Here is a 23,308-nt window from a genome sequence, read left to right as displayed (position 1 = left end):
CTGTGTTCTCTCTTCAGATTGTTTGAGTAAGCATAATTTATTCTATTTTATTGAGACAGGCAAGAATGGATCTTTAGAAAGAATAAGAGAAGGGAGTTATGTATAAAGCCTCCATTTAGCAGAAGTATTTGTAATCCACTTCCCCCAAGATAGGTTTTTTTCCCTTCTTAATCATAAATCAGAAAAGTGACAGTATATGTTGACATGCATGCATTTTTCTATAGGCACTATTGTAGGTAAGTTTCATTTATATCTCTCTTTATTATGGATCAGAAATTCCCAAAGTGGAAATAAAATCCACTCACTGTACTAAAGATATCTAAGTCTACTTTAACTACATTATGTTCTTGGAGGGGTATCTTAATGGATTAAGTATGAGGTTTGAAATATCTAGACTTCCTGGAACCACAGGTTCAATTCCCAGCTGAATCGGCTCAGTCCTCCAGTCTTCACTGGCAGATAAAGTAAGATACTAAGAAGCTTACTGTGCATAGATCTATCAGATGAGTTGCAGTAACTCATAATCTTGCCTATTTTTTTTTTTGAAGTGGACATTTAACTTGATTTTGGGGGTTTTGACCTTCTTGAAAAATTCCGTACAGTCTGCATGGTAAACTTGATGCTTATCATTCAAAAGGGATGTGCTATTTAGGGTGAGTTCCCTCCCTCCACCAAGTTTGAGACATTCTTAAACATCTGTGGGGTTTGAAACAGGTAGGTTGTTGAGATTCCTATTACCTCTTCCTAACTCCATACCTTCAGTTTGCCTCAACTTGAGCTTCCTGTCTTGCCTCACCCTTCAATGCATCTTTCTCTTGGCTTGACCTTAGCTTGACTCTCTAGTTCTGGTTATTGATCTTGCTTTGAATTCTGGCACAGGTGAATTCTTCAAGCCCTATTTAACTTGAATTCTGGACTTTTCCCTACTCTGACTTCCAGGATTGGCATGATATCTCAAGTTTTACTTCAGTTTCTGTGAATGGAGAGGGAACATGGTATTAAAAAAGAGCTCTGGGACTTGGGAGAAATTAAGAGTTTCCAGTAAGACTGTTTCCTAAACTGCCCCTGTTTATTCTTGTTCTGTGCACTAGTCCTAGCACTGACACAAAGTAGTTCTGCAATGATGAGCAACTCATTTGATTTGTCTGCATTTTGGTCTGTAGAATGGGTAGGCTAGACTACATGAGCACATGGCTCCTTCTCTGTCCTAAGACTCTTGGATCTGTCTTGGTTTCTATCTGGGGACCCCATCACTCAGGCTCCAGCTCAATACAGAAAGGGACTGAAAAATGTTTTAAAACCTAAATTTTGTGCATCATCATGGTCACTAATTAATGCCAATTGAGCATTAACACCTTGTGTTAAGAATTTTAGAATTCTTCACCTCTAGTGGAAAATAGAAGAATTTTAGAATTTTATAGAATGCAGAGAGTATTGGCATTTTGGAACTTTTTATCAAGGGGAGATTCCATAACATAGTCTCAAAGAGAAGCTCATTTTTATTTTTGTTGTGGGGTCTGAAAGAAATGAAGTTGATTGGCCAGTAGAGAGTAGTGGTGAAGAACATGGACTCTGGAGCCAGACAGCCTGCTCTGAATCCAGGTTCCAACCCTTACCAGCTGTGAGACTTGAGCAAATTGATCAGTTTCTCTGTGTTTCGGTTTTATCATCTGTAAGATGGGGGTAATGATAACATCTACCTTATACGGTTGTTACGAGGATAAAATGAATTACTGCTAAATAGTGCTTAGAACTGTGTCTGGAACACAATATGCACTACGTAAATGTTGGTTAAATGAATAAAAATATTGGAGCTACAAAGGCCCTCATTCATTTCAAAGTGTGTTTCTATGTATATCCTGATCATTAGTAAGTAGCAGATATTATGACACATATTTAATATCTACAATTAAGTTGCAGGCTTATGCATAGAGAAACACTGTTGTTATTCAGTATTGTTAAGATTGCAGGAAACATCATTATATAAGGTGTGGGGGTGGGGTGGGGTGTGTGTGTGTGTGACAGGGTGATAGAGAAAGACAGAGAGACAGAGATACATATATAGAGAGAGATTGAATGAACATGAGAAATCTTTCTAATCCACCAAGAAAAAGTCTGTCTCTAAAATACTTAATTTTTCACACCGTGTATTTGTCTCACTAAAAAACACAATATAGAACATTTGAGTTGTTAATAAACCTCCCATAGAGAGCACTGACACTTGAATAGCCTGAAATGTTTTCTGACATCTGGCCAGAGCTAATCATAGATGCTTCTATAGGTTGGTTTCTGCTTTTGCAGCATCAAATATTGCTGCAGTATTGTGTTAAATTCTCAAATCATACCCAATAGATAGCAAAGGTAGGCCTTGAATAATTTAAGCCTTGTATTAGGTTTTGTGTTAGAACTGAGGAAATAGCCTGGTGAGGATTTATTAGACTCCACTTATGTATCAGTTGCTGTTCTAAGTGCTTTACATGTATCAACTCATTCAGGTCTCAAAACAACCTTATGACGTAGGCGCTCTCCCATTTTATGAATGAAGAAACTGAGGGATACAGAGTTTAAGTAATTTGCTCAAACTATATAGCTAGTGAGTGCCAGAGCTCAGTTAAGCCTTTTGGTTTAGTGCCTGGGGTTTTGGGCCAGGTCCCAGGCATTTTGGAAAACTGAAGAGAGAACTAGGCACCACAGAGCTGGGCTAAAGGAGCAGACGCTATGGTGGGATTCCTAATAGACCCCTGTGGTTTGCTGGCACAGGGCCCTCTACAGGCAGGTGGCGTAAGAGCTGGGGCAGATAAGAAGAGACATCACAGTTTAACATCTGATGCTCCGCTCAGAGAGGAGACCTCTGTGCCTCTTCTCAGCACTGCCTTCAGGTATGGAGTGAGTCTCTGCGCTCTTGGTCGTGCATCCCTGAGGGTGAGGTCTGGATCCTACTCTCTTTACACCCAACACTTAGCACTGTGTCTGACACATTGTAGGCACCCAAAAGACCTGCAGTGAAGTATGAATCTCTTTTTTCAACTTAGGGTTCTGAAGCTTTAATATGAAAATTTTATTTATTTTTGTTTTTGTTACATAGACTTGGAAATAAAGCAAGAGAATGATGATCATCAACTACCTAGAAGCACCACTTAAGTTAGCAGTACTAAACCATTTTTTGTCATCATAAAACATTTGCGGGCCTGGCGTGGTGGCTCACGCCTGTAATCCCAGCATTTTGGGAGGACCAGGTGGGTGGATCGCCTGAGGTCAGGAGTTTGTGACCAGCCTGGCCAAGATGGTTAAACTCCATCTCTGCTAAAAATATAAAAATCAGCTGGGCGTTGTGGTGGGTGACTGTCATCTCAGCTACTCGGGAGGCTGAGGCAGGAGAATCGCTTAAACCCCGGAGGCAGAGGTTGCAGTGAGCTGAGATCATGCCACTGCACTACAGCCTGGGTGACAGAGCAAGACACTGTCTCAAAAATAAATAAATAAATAAAATATAAATAAAATATTTGCAGTTTTTTTTTTTTTTTTTTTTTAAACTCACAGGTTCAACTCATAACTTTTTTCCCCTTAATCTTGAGTTTATATATTTTGGCTGGTGCTAAACACCAATGTCACCCTCTCCAAATATAACAGCAAGAAAACGTTTTAACCTAAACAGTGTTCTTCAGATTAATGAAATCTAACAGCAACTCTTTCACCTCTGGGCTATTCCAAACCAAGTGGTAATGACCAAAGACCATTTCTCATCTTGTGCTTGGATAGGAAACTCTGAGAAATGAGTCTTGGGTTTTGTCCAGTTTTTAGTGAAAAGTGCACACATCACAAAACTTAGTTTCAAAATTCGCCTCCATGCTTACAGTCTCTGTTAGAAGGGCAGAGCATCCAGGCTTAGACCTTGAACTGAAAAATCCTTCTCACTTTTCAATAATGCCCCTTTGGGTTGGAATGCAGGTCAGGCATACTTGTCCAGTCATGGCCATTACTGGGCTGTCTGCTCTAGGGCTAAAAAAAGATGTTGATTTCCTGGAATATCTGCCCTGCAATTTTTACAGGAACAAGGTTCATTAAATTAAAAATAATAAACCAGGCAATGTTCTTGTGCAACCTGTTTCTTAGAACTTGCTGTTCACATGAGAACCTTCTAGGATGTCTTTTCTTGTCCATACTAGGTTAGAGCATCAACAAAGCTTTGTTTTGTGTTAAACTCAAAGGTGTCTTTCTGCGGATTCTTCCAGAACTGCTTGATGGGGGAGAGGGAAGATCATGCCTGGCAAAAAGTGATTTACATTAACATATACACAAACAAGATAATCACCTTGTTTTATGTGCCGGTTGCAGTGGCTCACACTTGTAATCCTACCACTTTGGGAGGCTGAGGTGGGCAGATCACTTGAGGCCAGGAGTGTGAGACCAGCCTGGGCAACATGGAAAAACCCTGTCTTTACAAAAAAATACAAAAAATTAGCCAGGTGTGGTTGGTGTGTGCCTATAGTCCCATCTACTCGGGAGGCTGAGGTGGAGGATCCCCTGAGCCTGGGGAGATAAAGGCTACAGTGAGCCATGACCATGCCACTGTACTCCAGCTTGGGTGACAGAGTGAGACCCTGTCTCAAAAAAAAAATTGTTTTATGAGTGAGCAAGCATATATAATTATAAGTAAGATCCTAAATCTTTATTAGACAGACATGTAATGAAATGGAATAGAATAGAGGTATAATGACATATTAACCTGATTTTTGCATAAAAGCACACTTGCATAAAAAGATATTATATAGTCCTTTATGATAATGAAGTGTCTTACATATATTATCTCATGTAATCTGCACAATTTAGGAGGTAGATGTGATATAGATGATAAAGAAAGAAGGCTGTGGGCATTTAATTCGGGGATAGGTTAAGGGATAGATGCAGGCAGTGTTTACATCTCTCTGTCCCAGTCTCTTTAAACCATAGTATTTTCAAGTTAGTGTACACAGTGGTTTACAAATCATCTGCATTTGCATTACCTGGGCACCTTAAAGATACCTCTAGAGCCTTGCCCCTGTTTCGCCAGATATCAGAATGAATTTCTGGGTCAGGTTATTGGAAATTTACATTTTTAACAGACTCCTTTAAATTATTCTATTATGCTTCCATGTTTGAGAGGGATCTTCACATTAGTGTCTCTCAGACCAGTAATTATACCATTATTTCAAAAAACAACTAATAATGTAGTAGGGATTATTGCAATAGCTGTTGTAAAAGCATACATGCTTACACAGGCTGAAGAAAGAAGGCTGCTTTTGCAGAAAGCAAAAGCAAATTAACTTAACAACTGGCATAGTTTGAGGAAGGGTACTACACAAGTAGAAGGGTGCTACACACTTTATGTAGTTGAAAGCGTTTCAGAAAATGAGTTAATAAAAAAACAGCGTAAGAAAGCAAGGAATTTTACGCTGAGACCTTCTAACTGTCCTGAAATATTTGAAGGGTTGTCCCATAGAAATAGGGAGTAGTGGGAGTACTAGGACTCACGAGCTGAAGCTAATGACAGTGGGGGTTTAGTCCAGCATGAGAAAGACCCTTCAGACCTTAGAGAGCTTCCACCTCCCCAGCCTTTGGGAGTAATGGTGGTCATGAGGTAGGAAGCCTCACCTCACTGCAGGGTTAAGCAGGGACTAAATAACCTAGTGTTAATAGATTCTTACACTGATGGAGAAGTTGGTTTTATCTTCTATAGTTCCTATTTTCTCTATACTCTCCTATTCATTCTTCTCTAAATACCTATGTAAAAAAAAAACAAAAAACAAAGGCATACGTTACTGATACATACTTTACAATCAGAGAAACTGAAGTCAAGAAGCTGAGGTGAGTTGCCAAAAGCGAGGCACTTGCTAGCAAAGCTAAGAACAGATCTCTCCTTCCTGGTATTCTTCCCTCTTAACCCCCTTTTCCTCACCCTACAAACCATACAGGTGCCTCTTAGGAAACACTTAAGCACTTAGCAATATAGCCTGAAAACTGCTATTGTAGTCCAGTCACCTTCGAACCTAAAAATGCAAGTTCCTGGGCATGCCTCAGATTAACTGAATCATAATCTGTGCAGATGGAACTCAGGAATCTGTACGCCAGGTTGGGCACCACCAATTTAGACTTCTTTCCATCTGGAATAAGGGACAGGAAATCTGATAGTCTCATGTTCTATATACTATTCTTTGTAACTGCTGATTGATTTCTATGAGTTCAAAGATATCACCAGGTGGGTACCTTTTTGTGTAAAGATTTCAATGCTCTTGCTTTACATTTACATGGGCACAAATATTTATATAATGATCACAAGTTCATTTACAGAAGTAACAGATGGCTGTAAAGATGATATTAATGTATTTGAGTCAATGGTAAGGGTTCCACTGTGTATTTTACACGCCTGGGTAAATGTCAGCCTTTACCCAAATTATGGCAGCATAAAGCATATGGATATGGGAACAGTATGGGGTTAGAAAAAATTCCCTGCCCTTCTCATAGGCTCTGAGTAAGTACCCCATTGGATTAACTGGAGTCCACTTGATTGCTACAGTTTCAATAGCTTGTTCAGACATCGATTGCTGTCATGTCACTAGGAGAAAAGGATTAATAATAGGGCGCTCAGGTTGGCTCAATACTGCTGATAGTGCCTGACAAAAGACCGTTAGTAGGACTCCCATGGGGACACTGCCTGCATAGGAAAGCTACAAGCAACATCATTCAAGATTTCGCAGAATAATGATTAACTACAGAACTTCAGCCTACAAAACCCAACCAACAGTCCTATTATTTCCAAATAAATTCACTGCTTGATCTTCCTTTTCTTAGGTTCATAGATTATCCAGAATCAGAATGTCTAGTGGATATTCATAACCATTATTGTGATCTTATATAAGTCACTGTGCCTGGATTGTTTTTGAGAGATGCATTTCTGCCGATCCTGATCATGGAAAACAGCAAGAGACTAGAGGAGCTTCGTTTGGCAAGTGTTTCCTGAGTAAATTTTACAAAAGAAATGCTCCATCTCCAATGGGAACTCTGTGGCAGTTGTGGCTAATGGGTACCACAATCTGGGGAGGTCACCAGTTCTGGATATCACATTTGAAAAAACTCCATTTCAGCTATGGAAAATTAAATGGGGCTATTTTGCAATGGGTTTCAATGTTCAGTTGAGATTAAGATGAAGGAGGGTATTAAAAGGAAATGTTGATGACTCTTTACATCAATAGAAAAGAGAAAGGATGGCAGTGCTAGAATGTGTGGTTTTGTTAAACTGTATTGTCCCTGTTTGGCGAAGGTTTGGTGATGGAACTAGAAAGAAGGTACAGATTCTGACTTCTAGTAAAAACAAGAATAGTCTGTAATTTAAACAGATCAAATATAATACTATAAAGTTTTACTGTACTAATTGTATAAAATATGGGTAAAATAAGATTACTGGCCAGGCATGGTGGCTCACGCCTGTAATCCCAGCACTTTGGGAGGTTGAGGCAGGCAGATCCTGAGGTCAGGAGCTCGAGACCAGCCTGGCCAACATGATGAAACCCCATCTGTACTTAAAAAGTACAAAAAATTAGCCAAGCATAGTGGCTTGCACCTGTAATCCCAACTACTAGGGAGGCTGAGGCAGGAGAATTGCTTGAACCCAGGAGGCAGAGGTTGCAGTGGGCTGAGATTGTGCCATTGTACTCCAGCCCGGGTGACAGAGCAAGACTGTGCCTTGAGAGAGAGAAAAAAAAAGGTTACTTATAGTGGCAGAAATACAAGCCAACAGCTTCTCTCTCTGCCTCCCCCAAGCTTATATGACAAGAGTTCAAGTTGTTTGAGTGTTTGGTTTTTTTGGCAGTGAAAGGTTTAAGGGCATTTATCTCTATAACTAGCAATTTAATAAGTACATGACTTCTTACTCAAGTGCATTTAGATAATTTTCTAAGTTTTCATAACAGCTTTATTTATTTATGCTTTAATGCCTTGCCTCTTAAGAGCTCAAGATGCTGGTTATTTAACATTTTATATTCAGATATGAGGATTAAAAAAGGCACTGGGTGCCATGCTGCTGTCTCCAATGATAGCTCCACTAAAAATAACACAATTAACTTGATGTCAGCCCTCAGCTTGTTCTTATATATAGGTTTCTTAAAAATATCCAGACTACTTTAATTAGAGTCACAGAATATTTTAATTATTCCTAAAAGACTGAGTATACTCCATTGACTACAATAAATACATGAGATAGAAAGCAGTTCTCTAGGAACTTATATATGCTAATGATTATGTCACATTAATGGGAATATGGGCAGTTGTTTAGGATGAAATTGGTACAGGGCTAGACATGGATACCTGCGAAGAAAACTGAGGCCATGTGTCATCTGGCATGAGGGAAATGGCATCTGAGCCCAAGATATCAGAAATGCAAAATTCTGAAATGCAAGGTAATACGTTGTTCAGTTCAGCTTAATTTTAATCAGATGCAATCCAACCCTGGAAACCTTTATTCAGCATCTGTTATATGTCAGGGAATGTTCTGAGAGCTGTGGGGGTACCAAAATAAATAAGAAATACATTCTATGTTCAAGGCACTTTTTTTTTCTGGTAGGAAAGACAGTCAAATAAATAACCACAGAACGTGGTGAGTAAAAAGCAAAATTACAAATGTATGCATTAATACAAAATAAATGAAGGAGATTTACAGTGGCATGATATGGCAGAACAAGGATCAGCTTTGAAACCATTCAGACCCTGGTTTAAATTCTGGATATTTCAATTGCTTGTCATAAAGCTTTTAGCCTTGGTTTTATGCTTTGAGAATGGAGATATCAATGTATTTTAAAATGCTTTGTGAAGATTAAGCAGGGTAAGATTTGTAAAAGTATCGAACATAGTTCCTGGCATGAGAATCTTAATAGGAGCTCAAGAAATGTTAGGTTTTTCCTTGTGTGTATATATGAAGGCTTCACAGAGGAGACAAAGACTGAGCTGGGTTTTGAAGGATGAATAGGAGTTCTCTAAGACTAATGGAACAATATTTGGAAAAAGAGAGATGTGGAAAAGTGGGGAATATCTGGTATTGTTGATATATAAAAAGGGAATGAGCGGCAAAGGGAACTGAAGATAGGGAGGTGGCAGGGATCTATAAAGAAAGTGAGAAATGAACAAAAATGTGTATACTTAGGGAACACCATGGAATGTGTGACCATGGAGCATTCAGCATCACTATGGTTGAAGGTCCATAAAGTAACAAATTGTCCTAACTTGCTAGACAACTATTAAGTTTGAACAGTCTCAAAAGTTAGCTTTCATTTTTTTTAGTGAGTTCATCAACGTTGCTCACAGACTCCATTTAGTAGAAAGCTGCATAACAAGATCAACTACAACAAAACTCTGAATGCAGATGCAGTCATTTCATCCTGTGCTAAGGTAACCGATAAGTGGACAATAGCAGAATATCCAAGATGCTGCTGGAAATTGTGTTAAAGTAGGACAAGCATGGTGAGAGAGGTTTAATGACATGAAATCTTTCAGTAGTGCAGTAAAGCTGAGGATGGCAAAGAATGTTGGTGTTCACCTCCCAACTCCAACTCACAGTGCTGACAACTTAGCAAGTGTATGATGTATTCCACTCCCAGAATAACATCACCCAGAGGCAAGTCTTGCTTGTACTTGGACCAGCAATCATAGCTCTTTCTCCTGCTTTGCTCATCAGGAGCCTATAGTCAAAAATACCAGAGAATACTAGAAGATCTGTTTTTCCTACAGTAGTCTGGTATGTAGCTCAAGGGACCACACTTGCTTTTTTTTTTGAGAAATGATCCATTGATTTAAGAGGAAAGCCATCCCAGGCTTTTGGGTGGAGCTACAGACACAATTTGAAGGATAAAATTCATGATGAACCATCGGAAAAGATGTTGGGCCTTTTAAAAATAGTTACACTGGGTGTGATGATTGTATCGTTTCAAAGTCAAAGGAGAAAAATACATTCATACATAGAGTTAACAAGGTTAAGCAAAGCTCTTTAAAGTTGAAAATGCTTTCTGATATTCCTTCACTTATTCAATAAACGTACACTGAGCACCTTCAAAGTTTTAGGTACTGGAGAGACAAAGATGAGTAAGATAACTGCTGTGAAGGAACTCAGTCTAGAGGAGAAGGGGACAGAATGTAAACAACAACTATAATGTAAATTATCATTTGTATTAAGGTTTCTACCAGATTCTTTGGGGGCACAGAGAGGGTAATTATTTCCAAATCTTGAATATTACGTTACTATTATTGGAATATACACTATGTAGAGGTTTATATACCACAGTAGGTTCTCAATAAATATTCCTTGTATTAATAAATGAAAAGTAATCAATCCCCAAATATAAATTTCTCTATCATATTAGGTTACTTAATCACTTAACAAGATTACATAAAGAAATTTAAAGTACCTGGTGTGAATCTGGCAATCTATAAAATGCTGTGAGACTATGGAAGACTGTTTGCCAATGGAGGAGGAGGAACGAATAGGATGTTAACTGAGACTGTGAAGTTTGAGCTAAATCTTGAAGGAAGAGAAGGAATTCACCAGACTTACAAGTAAGAAACAGGATTCCAGACAAAGAGAAAAGTATCTGCTAAGGTGTGTAAGAGTGTGTTTTACACTTGATAAGTCATTTAGTATATCTGTAGACACAGGATGATTGTAAGGAGAGTCACAGGAGATGAGGTCACGAAGTCAAAATAGTAATATCTACTCTATTGTCAAGTAGTTACATTGCTTACTATGTGCCAGGCACTGGGCCAAGCAATTCTTACGCATTGTATCATGTAATATTCAAAACAACAGTAAGAGGTAGGTACTATCATTATCTCTATTTTACAAATAAGGGAACTTGAATTTGGTGAGGGTAAGTGACTCACTCATGATCATACAACTATTAGGTCATGAAGTTGGATTTGAAATTCAGTTCTTTCTGACTCCAGAAACCATCCACTTACTTGTTGTTAGTTCCACCTTACATATTACAAGGATATTTGTTGTGCCCTAATCATTTCAGGTTCCCAAATACAATAAGAGAATGTCATAAAGATTTTCAGGGCTATGGTGAAATAAGGACTACAAGGTGATTTTTTTCCATAAAGTTATATCATTATTCAATATAAGAGACTTTATTCCTAACTTGTGTTCCTCCTATTTTCTGACATCAAAATTTTTTTTTTGGTGTGTGAAATTATGTAGCTAGAAGGTGGCAGTGAACTTAAAAATGTTCTGGTCAAAACTGAAAATTGTTAATCCTATGATACTGTTCCAAACCTATAAATCACTGCTCTAGGCCATGAAGCTATGCTGCCTTACTAAAGATTGTGTAAGCCATACAACATTTAAATTTATGCTACAAGCAATGAGAGGTTAAGTATTTTTAGCAGTAAAATTACAAAATTTGCATTCTAGAGGGATTACTCTTTTATTAGCATTGAGGATGTATTGGAGGAGGATGAAAGATAGGGAGATTAACTGGAAGATGATCATGGCAATCCAACAAAGAGTTGATGAGAACTTTGAACTAAAGCAAGAGGAGAGAGAAGGAATGGTTTTAAGATATTTTGAAGAGGTAAAGTCGGTGGGTTTGGTGACCAATGAAATGCTAGTTGTGCAAGAGAAATAGAATCTAGGACTATTCCCAAGTTTCCAATCCAAAACACGTTGAAGGGTGGAATAATTCCTAAGATTTTGTATACATGAAGACTGGGCTGGTGAAGGAAAGACAGATTGATGAGTTTGGTTTTGAGACAGAGCCTCTCTCTGTTTTTTTGTTTGTTTGTTTGTTTATTGGTTTTTTTCTTTTTTGAGACGGAGCCTTGCTCTGTTGCCCAGGCTGGAGTGCAGTGGCATGATCTTGGCTCACTGCAAACTCTGTGTCCCGAGTTCAAGCAATTCTCCTACGTCAGTCTCCCGGGTAGCTGGGATTACAGGCGCATGCGACCACATCCGGCTGATTTTTGTATTTTTAGTAGAGACATGGTTTCACCATGTTGGCCGGGCTGGTCTCGAACTCCTGGCCTCAGGTGATCCACCTGTCTCAGCTTCCCAAAATGCTGGGATTATGGGCTTTAACTTCAAGGACAATCAGGTGAATATGATTTAAAAATATTGATTATATCTCACCAAGTTTCAGGGGACAAAAAGATTATCTTTCATATAGTCATGAAACTTGACATAAGTTTGTTTATTCATTTATTTTGGGCTTTTGTTTGAGACAGGGTCTCACTCTGTGGCCCAAACTGGAGTACAGTGGTTGATCACGGCTCACTGTAGCCTCAACCTCCCAGGCTCAAGCAATCCTTTCACCTCAACCTCCTGAGTAGCTGGGACCACAGGTGCATGCCACCATGCCCAGCAGTCTCCCTATGTTGCCCAGGATGTTCTCGAACTCCTGGGCTCAAGTAATCCCCCCATCTCAGCCTCCCAAAGTACTGGGATTACAGGCATAAGCCACAGTGCCCAGCTGACATAGGTTTAAATAGTCAAGGCCTAAAAAATAGACTTTACATCATGAAGTAAAAAACTGCAATAAGTGTACAAAATTAATCTTAGGCATGGATATGGAGCTCCATCACATGACTACTATTGTATTGTGATCCTTGTCACACATTATTTTTAAGATGAATCAAAGAAACAGTGAACTGGCAAAATGTTTGGAAGGCTAGTAAGTTATTTTGGTCCTGTCAGAAAGACCAAAATAATGGTTATAAAGTGCTTTTTGAGATCTTCAAATGAAAGATGCCCAGAAAAAGACATTATTAATGTTGACTATGAAGATGTAGAGACAGGTATCTTTAGTTATTTGAAAAAGCTTATAAATAAAAGACAATGACTTAGTGACTTGAAAACAGAAATATCTGGCCTTACTTCTGAATTTCTATATGAATCGTAACAAATCAAATGCACCCTTTAAAAATATGAACACTTGGGGTGACTGCAGTTTCCTGAAGACGGAAATGAATTTAACACAATAACCATCTCTGGACAGTGAAATTCACATTCCCCACCGCCACCAGCCCAATTAAAGGGAAAGAATTTCGACTTGACAATCTACCCTTCAGTATCTCAGACCCAGGCTGAGGGCAGATCTGGTGACCTCCTCCTGAATAAAAAGGGGAAGGGGATTGGGCAGTAAATTCTGTCCTGGCGAACATCAGCCCGGCAGTAAATCGGAATCCTCTCTGTGCCCTCTTTATTATCACATTCACAGCATGAAGTTATGAGCTTCCTCACAGCTCCTGCTATAAAAATGTGATGGATGGTAGGGAAACCTCAGGGAGTTAATCTATTCTTCCATTAAATTTTACTTTAATTGGTCTGTGAGTCAATCAGAAACTCACTAGACAGTGAATTAAGAAAGAAAAGAATGAAATAGAAAAAGAGCTTTCTTTTGCAGTTACTATATTATAATGCAGAATTATTCTTCCATTGAAAGAAAAGGGAGACCATTGGTCCATACAAATAATCCCTGGCTCTGTAAAGAAAATGAGAGAAAAACACCATGAATCCTACTCACTGGTGACATTAACACATATGACATTTACACACACTCACACGTATCCCACCAAGGAAAAGCAGGCTTCTCAGACCCCCTCCACCCCCACCAACAGTAATTAGAATGAGAGAGAGAGAGAGAGAGAGAATGAACTTGAGTCATGGCCTCTAAGAAAATTAATACAAAGAAAAATAAGTTGTTGAGAACCTCTATCATCAGTAACATAACTCTATAGGTACAAAAGAAGGTAAATGTTAAAGACCAAAGATGGATCAGCTGAAATGTTCATGGATTCAGCTAGTAAAATGTTTGTGCAGTATTTAAGGCCATAATGGGCTCTGATAAAGATTCTCAGAATCTAATAATGGCCTCTCTGGACTTCTTGTCTAATTAGTGGAATAAGGAGTGAGCCAGCTTGGAATTGAGCATTGCTAGAGATGAGAGAGAAGCGGGGGAGGGGGAAAGCCAAAGCTGCAAGAAAAATAAACCAGAGTAAAGGAGAAGAAAAACAAGAGCAGCCAGAGCTTTCAGAAGTGCTCCTGAGCTGACAACTGAAGTTTATGCCTTGAAATATATGATAATAAGGTTTTATGGGAGTGAGCTCCAGGGACCCAAATGTCTGTCTGTAAACAACGGACTTCAGGGAAAAGCCAAGGTTTGAATAATGTACTCAGTCTCCACTCATGATAAAAAAATACAAAGAGCAAAAAAGCAGTGAAGACAGGAAATAACTCCTTTTATTCTAACTGTAGAACCCTGAGTTGCAGCAAATGCCCTCTGAGGGCAAAGACAATTGACAACCAGTGTAGAAATACAGTTGTCCCATGTTCAGACAAGGAATTTAAACCTCAGCAGCCTCAAAACCTGAGGTTGTATGAGAAGAACCTAGTAAAGTGCTGCCTGTCCACCCTTCACATATGGGCAATATATGTCCAGAAACCAAATGGTTTATTGTGCAGGGTTGTTCCAGTGGAATTACTGGAGGGACATCAGAATGACCTAATCCTTGAAACACGTGCTATTTATCCCAGTGCTGCAAAGAGTTAAACCTGAAAGTGCCGCCTGTTCCCACTGGTTCACAATTCAGGCCAGGTTACCTAGAAAGATATTACCAACTGAACTCCACACATAGTATGATGGCTTCCTTTGAAGACTTGGGTCAGGTAAATCTCAAAGGTAGCCTTAAGCAACTATTAAACAATGAAAGTCCCTAGTGTACTCTGAGACTAAATCAGGTTGCCTTTAAAATTCTTCATCTTCGAAGACAACAGCTTTATCCTCTTTTTATAAATGTGAGGCCATGAGATAGCAAAATGCTATTTCTACTGGCATTAGCTCTACCTTATATATTAAAAAGATATTTGTTGTGCCCTAATCATTCTGGGTCCAAGATCATAAGGGACCTTGTTTCTTGGTGGGAGGCTATAGTGTGAAAAGGTTACTTAGTCATCACTAGCCTCTAGCAATGCTGGAACACCACACATGGGGCTCCTCAAACAGGAAGTCAAAGCCAGTTCTGACCCCTGGATGAACTCTGCATTTTCGGGCAAGAGGCCTGATGAATCTCCAGGGACAGTGCTGCCCTGTGTCTCTGTGTCCATATGTATGTGTTTACTCCTCTGTGTGCATGTGTGGAGGTGGGTGGTACTGAAGGGAAGCAGGGTGTGAAGGTTCTGGATAATTATGAAAATTAGATCTTTTACAGCAGGCTTCAAGCTCAATTTGGGCTGACAGCTCATGAACAGATCATCTGAAGTCTTAATAGGCCAATGCTGGTTCAATAGTTGTATGGTTAAATCATGCACATTTGTGCCTCAGCTGACACAGAAAGCAGACCCAGATGCCTCACATGGATCATGCAGATAAGTCTATATTTAACATTCTTCCTCTCTTGGGGAAGGCCTAACAAAGCAAAACAAAACAGATCTAAAACCATGCTTAAAACTTTCACCAGCGAAAGAAACATTCCAGCATTCTTTTCACTATAAAACCTCTAATAGTAGAAATGACACATGATTGATAAAGTGATTCTAAATATACTTAATTCTGATATCTTTTCAAGATATTTCTGAACCCAGCAGTAACAGATATAATCTTCCAAACTGTTTATATTCAAAATCAACTGGCTGGAAAAAATTGGGAGTTTTTTCCATTTTTAGTTACCTGTCCCAAAAGCATTTATTCTCCTACTTTTCATTCTTTGGTGGTAGTTTTGTACAATGATGTCAAGATATCAAGGCTCCTGACACATCCTGAATTCTGAAAGAATGTGTTTCCTGAATATTCCTGATAATGGGCTTAGTATCAAAGGGGTTAATGAGGTTAAGGCAGCATTTCCTGCTTGAAGGACAACTGAGTCCAACAACATTAGAAGCATTTTCTTATTATTTTTCTCTGTGTTTGCAGTAACTGCTTCTCCTGGAAGCTTTACCTGGGGGAAGGGATAAAGCAATATCACTAACCTGCTTGGCATCTGGCTTCCAGCAGGGAAAGAGGCTCATCCACCTCACCCCTCGGGCTTCTTTAACTGAATTAGCCGTATTAAGTGCTTTGGTAGCCCAGGGAATGAACATCGTCGATCAGTGTGCCTGGAAAGGCATGTTTTCAGGGTATAATTCTGCCGGAGGAGAAAGGACTCCCCAGCACATGGGCCTAAACTGCAGAGTAACAGAGCCCTAAATCTCCAGTTACAGATTTACAGCCTCCATTCTCCTTCTTTACTGCAAATACAATCCGGCAGTAATGGTCTAACACAGCAACACCATCACCAACTGGCTGATGGCTCGCATAAAAGCAATGTCAACCAAAAACTATGAGTTTATAAAAGGGAACAAACCCTCAACAGTGACAAGAACATGAAACCCATTAACAATTTAAACACTCTCCATTTTTTATTTCCCACCTTGAAGCTATTATTGCTGATAGAAAGCTCCTCAGTGGAGTTAACCACTGCAAGGAAGGGTTAGGAAGCTAGCTTAACTCCTAAGACAAGGGGTTATGTGGTTTGAACCATTTGATGGTGTGGTTTTAACCTTTGTTAATGGGAAGGCCATTTGACAACCTGTAGTGCAAAATAAGGTCTTAGAATACTGTAAGTGTGATAGGATCTTCCCTAGTAGGTCTATCAAATTATTCTCAGGAATCACACTGAATAAATATGGCTGGAATTGGATTGGCTAGTCTATTGAATATGCCAAGACTTGAGCCTGTACTGTAAAAGGAATGGTAGAATATTTTTTGGAGAAAGTTCTGTAAAAATCAAGGATCAACTCTTGGCATTATAACAATAAATGCTTATATGAAGTTTTATTTCTGTGATGGCTCTAACTCTTTGAAGGACCATTGCTACCACAATATTTCCATTTTGCAAATTGACTATACCTGGGCTGTGATGTAAAATGCAACTCGTCACACACTATTACCTTCCGGTCTTTAGGTAATCAGATACAAACATTATAACTAATTTGCTCAACTTAACTACAGGACTCTCCCATTTAAAACAAATATTACTGTGGAATTCTCTGGTGAAAAATACTTGAGCAAGCCATCTCCCTCCCTGCCCTTTCAAATTCCCCGACTTCCCCTAGTAAAAATAAAAATAGGACCTTAAGGAGACATAATAAACCCATCATTGGGTGTTTTACCCCCAAAACAAAAATTCTTCCCTTTGTTCTATAAATCAGACAAACCCAATGGCAACAAGAAAGTTGTTCTCTTTGTGGTTTTGAGCTTTTTGCATATGTAATTTGGCAAACAGTTCATCTTTTGGAAATAGGATCTTAGCACTAAAAAGGAACAAAATTCTGTTTTCGCAAAGGGGAAAAAAAGGCCCTGTTGAACGTGGTCACATATATCCATATGAATAGTGCCAAAGAACTTAAAGTCTCTGATTTACATATATTGTGCTGATTATTTGAGCATCAATGTAAAAAATTTAATCTGTACTAATGGGCCTGGGGGAAGCGCAAATAAAACCGAGGAGTAAATACTTGTTTTGCAGTACAATGAATGCTATTATATATATAAAACACAGGCTTCAGGGATGCATAAGCTATTGTATTCTAAAAATATTCCTACATTTTTGGCACTTTAAAAATGTATTACCTCACAAAGGACTATCAACCTATCTGCAGACTCTTAACCTGGGCTAGCATTAAGAAAGGAATCATTTCGTTCTGCTTTTGTTACAAGTACATAGATTTTGAACTGAGTAGATACTGCACCTGTTGGTTTTAAATGTCTCCTCCTCTAAGAAAAAGAAAGAAAAAAGTTTAGGAGAAGAAAAAGAAGAGATGTTAAATAAAAGACAAGAAACAAGGAACTAAGAGAATAAAATTATTTTCCCCACAGTGTGCAACGAAATCAAGCTACACTAATTCTACTTATAATAATGTTAGAAAATGGTTAGCCTTAATGCCTGATAATGACCAGAGCTAATGTGGTTCTGCTTTCAGTGTGGATAATGTTTAAGGAAGTAGCAGAATGCATGGCAGCTTTCCTGGACTATACAGTCAACTCCAATGAAGCCTTTTCTCCAGCTTAAGTCATAACCATAAATACTGCTCCATCCCCACATTCCAGTAACAAAGTCCTTCCTTCCTCCTTTGCCCCTAAACAAAGGGGACAACAGTGTGTTTGGTGGGAACATCTTGAAATAAGATATCACTCCCCAAATGGAAGGAAGTCACAGGGGAGATTGACGCCATAAAGGCAGTTCTATCCTATTGAAACACCAGCAGATGGGGTCATAAACATTTCCTTCTCCCCTTGCTAACAGCCACCAACTCAGCTTCATCTTTATCTTTATCTTTATCTTCCTGTCAGGTCATAAATACCTCTCACTCAAGCTTCACTCACAGCTGGGCCATGCCAAGCAAGTTTACTTCCTGTTAAAGGTTCCTTTCAGCAAACATTAAGAAGTAGTTGGGGGAAAGAAAACTGAAAATTCTGCTGATGATACACAGTTACAGTATTCCAAAGGAAGCTTGGAAACCTCAAAGAAGGGGTTTGGCCAGACTAAGAAATGACCAAACTGCCTAGCAAAAAGCATGGAGATCCACTTAAAAGAAGATGCGTTCACAGGGAAAATGGGTCGAATAATTAGTTAAAACTTATACTTACATCCAAACAAAATAAAAGAGCTGACTAGTGTCATGGGCTTTCATTCTTTCTTCTAGAACCTCCAAAATGATGGTGCTTGCCATTTGTTCCTGGGTCTAAAACCTGGACCATAATTGTAGATAATGAAAACAGAAGATTTCTAGGAGTAGTAATTCTATACAAAGTCATTGCTTAGGCCAGAGGTTGGAGAAAGAATACACCCCTTTACCTTCAGAATTTTGGCACATGAGGAAGGAGTAACCTGACTCTGTTTCCTTCCTGGGGAACAGTTTTACTCTTGGGAAACCATCTGCCTGAGGTACTGCTGGCAGCTCCAAAACTATAGAATCTAAAATGGTGGGAACCTGGAAAATAGTAGGTATCTTCCTCCTTGACTTAGCTGAGCAACTGCCCCTCTTGAATTTCTGGGATATAAGATTACAACCAAAAATGACTGTAGCCTTTCGAAAACACAACCCACAATCTGATTTTTTTTTTTTGTAAAAGCATCATTTTAATGAACACATTCTGCATTCTGACAAAATAGTTAAGTCTTTTAAAATGACGATAGTGACAGGCTGCTGTTGATTACAAGAAGTAGACTTTTGCTCCAACAGGGATTGGGTAAAAGTGCCTTTATTATGCTTTAGAATGACTGATCCATACTGGCTTATTTCACTCAATCTTTTAATTTTTACATGTGCTTTTAGATAACATGTGACTTTAAAGAGAGAAAAATTAAGACAGCACTTACCATAATAAGTTTTCTATGGTAGTTATGACAAACAGGTTTGAATCCCAGCTCTGACACTTTACTAGCTGTGTGACTTTGGGAAAGTTGCTTAACCTCTCTGTTCTTCAATTTCCTCATCTATAAAATGTACAATAATAGGCCGGGTGTGGTGGCTCACACCTGTAACCCCAACATTTTGGGAGGCCAAGGTGGGTGGATCACTGGAGGTCAGGAGTTCGAGACCAGCCTGGCCAACAGGGTGAAACCCTGTCTCCACTAAAAATATAAAAATTAGCCAGCATAGTGGTGCATGCCTGTAATCCCAGCTTCTCAAGAGGCTGAGGCAGGAGAATCGCTTGAACCCAGGAGGCAGAGGTTGCAGGGACCCAAGATTGTGCCACTGCACTCTAGTCTGGGTGACAGAGCTAGACCCTGTCTCAAAACAACAACAACAATAACAACAACAAAAAACAACAAACAAATGAACAAAAATGTACAATAATAGTGCCTTTCTCATTGGGTTGCTATAAATTAAAATACATAAATCACAACAGAACCTGGCACATTGTAGGGGCTCTGTACATTTTAATACACATGTAAAATGGAAGACTTAGGTAATTTCATTATCTGTACTGTATCTAAAGCAAAGGATATTGGTTATATTCTTAAAAATCTTTAATTAAGCTGAATATTAGACTTCATACTGGCATTCAAAGGTTTCCACAAATTAGGCTGGTTTACCTTTACTGTCTTCTCTCATCATCCTCCTACAATTAAGTAACCCTTGTTAGAATGGACTATTTGGTGTTTCCTGAACACATTCTACATTTCCCCACACCTACACCTTTGTGGATATAGTCCCATTGCTCTGGAGTTCACCATTTTCACTTCTATCTTCCCCTATCTCTACCTGTTAAAATCATAGCATAGCAGAGGTTCTCTCATTCAAACCATAAAGCTTTATTTTATTTTTATAATCATCCTTCAAAGCCTGATTCAAATACTGTTCTTCATGGCGTTCTAGAGCTGGAAGAGCTTTAGAGACTAAATGATCTAATTTCTCCTTTTACTAAGGCATGCAGAGATTAAGTGATTCGCCCAAAGACACTAAGCTACAGCTTGGACCACATTTCAGGTCTCCTAACAGTGCAGAGATCTCTGAGAGTTAATCACCCAATCCTCCTGGTCTTTTTCATCACTCTAATCTAAACTGACTGGTCTCCTTAGAGTTGCTATGTACTACAGTACTTATCACATGGCCTCTTGAATTACAGTTATTTGGGTGCATAACTTATCTCCCATGTCATCTCTATGTGCCTTTGACACCTCTGTCTATCCCTGGAATGCTTAGAACAGTCTTAACCAGAAGGTATTTAGTAAATATTTGTTGAATTAATGTATGAATGAGTATTAGAAAGAAGGAAAGTAAACAACCTTTCCCATCCCGCTAACTCATACCTCTCACAGTCTCAAAAGTTCTCTCTAATCCAACTATCTGAATTGAACCATCAATTCCAGTGCACAATAAATACCTCCGCATCTGCAGAAAAGTGTCACTATACATAATACATATACACAAATTCACTTACTTTACAAAAGTCTCTGTGTACTCACTGTGTGCATTTCACTTCAAAGTATGCACACAATTTACCAAAGAAGTAGGAGACCAAACCCTGCCTTCCTATTAGTCACATTCTATTGGGAATAATTGTATACAGCACAACTAGACATCTATTGACTGAGCACCATGAAAGCATGGACATGATAATGAAGGCAAATAGCTAGAAAAAGTGATTCAGGGAGGCTAAATAAGTAGTAGTTACAGAGGAAGCTGCCGATACTATGTAGCGTATCTTATGCTGTCTCTTTTTGGGGCTCCAATTTGCCAGCTAAGCCCAATACAATTTGTTTCCTTCTATCCAATACCTCTGATTTCTTTTCCTCTATCATTCATTTTCTTTACTCAATGATTTAAAAGTAACTGTCTTTTCCTACCTCACAAAGGTTTTGGTTGCTGACCAAAGTTTGACTAAATATCATTTCATGTATACTTTTCCAGTTGGAGATAGTAAGTAACAATACATACACTACTGTTAATTTTTCAAAGTGTTTATATATATATTTTTTCATCCTTTTTCCCCCAACAAACTCAGCAGGGAGGTGTCAAGTGCAAACCGCATACTATTGATGCATACTAGATGCATAACAGCTACACTTTAATTTTGCAACACTGTTCTACTTCTTTCCTGGAATCTCTCTTCATGAATTTCCTGAAAAGAGGAAAGCAGAAGAAAGGCATATCTCTATTACAATGACCTGCTTATTTTTTTTTAAATCACACTAATCACAATCTGTAATTATTTTATTTATTGGTTTAATTCTTTACTGTCAGTCTCCCCAGTAGAATGTAAAACTCCTTAAATTTACTCTCCTTGATTGTAAGGCTCATCTACCTTATTCTTTCACTGTAGGCACTCAACAAGAAATTTCTGAATTGATGAACGAATGATCAACAACACTATTTCTATTAAGGCAAATAGGTGATGATAAAAGAGGCCAATGAACAGACCTCATAGTGTAGAACTGATTAGCTATATTTTTACCCTTTTATTCTTCCAAGTATGGCCTGCACAGGCACAGGTAGTCTCCTTAGTTTTTACTTTTGCCAATTCTTCACCAAATAATTATTATTTTCTTTGTATAGGGTACTGTATGAAAAACTATAGGGGAGGCTCGGCGCAGGTGGCTCATGCTTGTAATCCTAGCACTTTGGGAAGCCGAACTCCTGTGATCAGGAGTTCGAGACCAGTCTGGCCAACATGGTGAAACTCCATTTCTACTAAAAATACAAAAAATAGCTGGGTGTGGTGGCACGTGCCTGTAATCCCAGCTACTCGTGAGGCTGAGGCAGGAGAATCGCTTGAACCCAGGAGGTGGAGGTTGCAGTGAGCAGAGACTGCGCCACTGCACTCCAGCCTGGAAGACAGGGCAAGACTCTGTCTCAAAAAAGAAAACAGAAACAAACAAAGAAACAAACAGTAGGGAATAAGAAATTTAAGACATAATCCTTGCCCCCAAGGAGCCTATGTGATTATGGCAATACCACAGTAACATAAGAGAGCAAATGACAAATGCAAAAAAAAAGTTATGCAGTCAACATGTGTTATCAATCAACAAAGGGAGAAACTGCCTTAGATTAGTATGATCAGGGAGGGCTGCCTGGGAGTGGTGGTAGTATTTGAGTTGAAGATAAGTTTAATTTCTGTCAATGAACAGGGTTTAATAGAGGGCCTTTAAACAAAATCATATTATGCCTTAACATACCCCAAGTTTAGATAAGAACATTTAATCAAATAATATAAACACTTTGAGATCCTCTAATAGACAATAGGTTGTCAATGCAAAATAGTTCTATTAGACTATTCGGGTGGCCTCCAAAGCAAGTTTTTAATGGCTTTATGTATGTTTAATCACACTCAGTTGGTCTAGCTTACTCTGCTTTAGTCCCATTAGAATTTAAAAGGTCAAGTTTCAAAAACCTAAAAAAGTGATTTAGAATAGAAATACCAGCTTAACCTTAACCACAGCTAAACTAACATTATAATAGTATTGAAAATAGTACCTTATGGCTGGGAGCAGTGGCTCACGCCTGTAATCCCAGCACTTTGGGAGGCCGAGTGGGCGGATCACGAGGTCAGGACATCCAGACCATCCTGGCCAGCACGGTGAAACCCCATCTCTACTAAAAAAAATACAAAAAATTAGCCAGGCGTGGTGGTGAGCGCCTGTAGTCCCAGCTACTCGGGAGGCTGAGGCAAGAGAATGGCATGAATCCAGGAGGTGGAGCTTGCAATGAGCTGAGATCACGCCACTGTACTCCAGCCTGGGTGACAGAGCGAGACTCTGTCTCAAAAAATAAAATAAAACAAAATAAAATAAAATAAAATAAAATAAA

The 23,308-nt window shown here is 38.9% G+C and overlaps 1 protein-coding gene and 1 long non-coding RNA gene across 20 annotated transcripts in view; both read right to left on the bottom strand.

Annotated features, from left to right (window-relative positions):
* Nucleotides 1–23,308, bottom strand: part of SKAP1 (src kinase associated phosphoprotein 1) — a 302,157-nt gene that overhangs the window by 94,873 nt on the left and 183,976 nt on the right. The gene's annotated exons all lie outside the window — the stretch shown is intronic.
* LOC110741601 lies at nucleotides 20,668–23,022 on the bottom strand. Its single transcript, XR_002518070.1, has 2 exons — nucleotides 22,976–23,022; nucleotides 20,668–21,623 (listed from the first exon to the last, which is right to left on the bottom strand). It is a non-coding gene; the product is annotated as an uncharacterized LOC110741601 (long non-coding RNA).

This window comes from Papio anubis, chromosome 17 (genome assembly GCF_008728515.1).
Source record: "Papio anubis isolate 15944 chromosome 17, Panubis1.0, whole genome shotgun sequence".
Classification (NCBI taxonomy): Eukaryota; Metazoa; Chordata; class Mammalia; order Primates; family Cercopithecidae; genus Papio; species Papio anubis.
The sequence above is the reverse complement of the archived record's forward strand: the minus strand, read 5'-3'. Positions and strand labels throughout refer to the sequence as shown.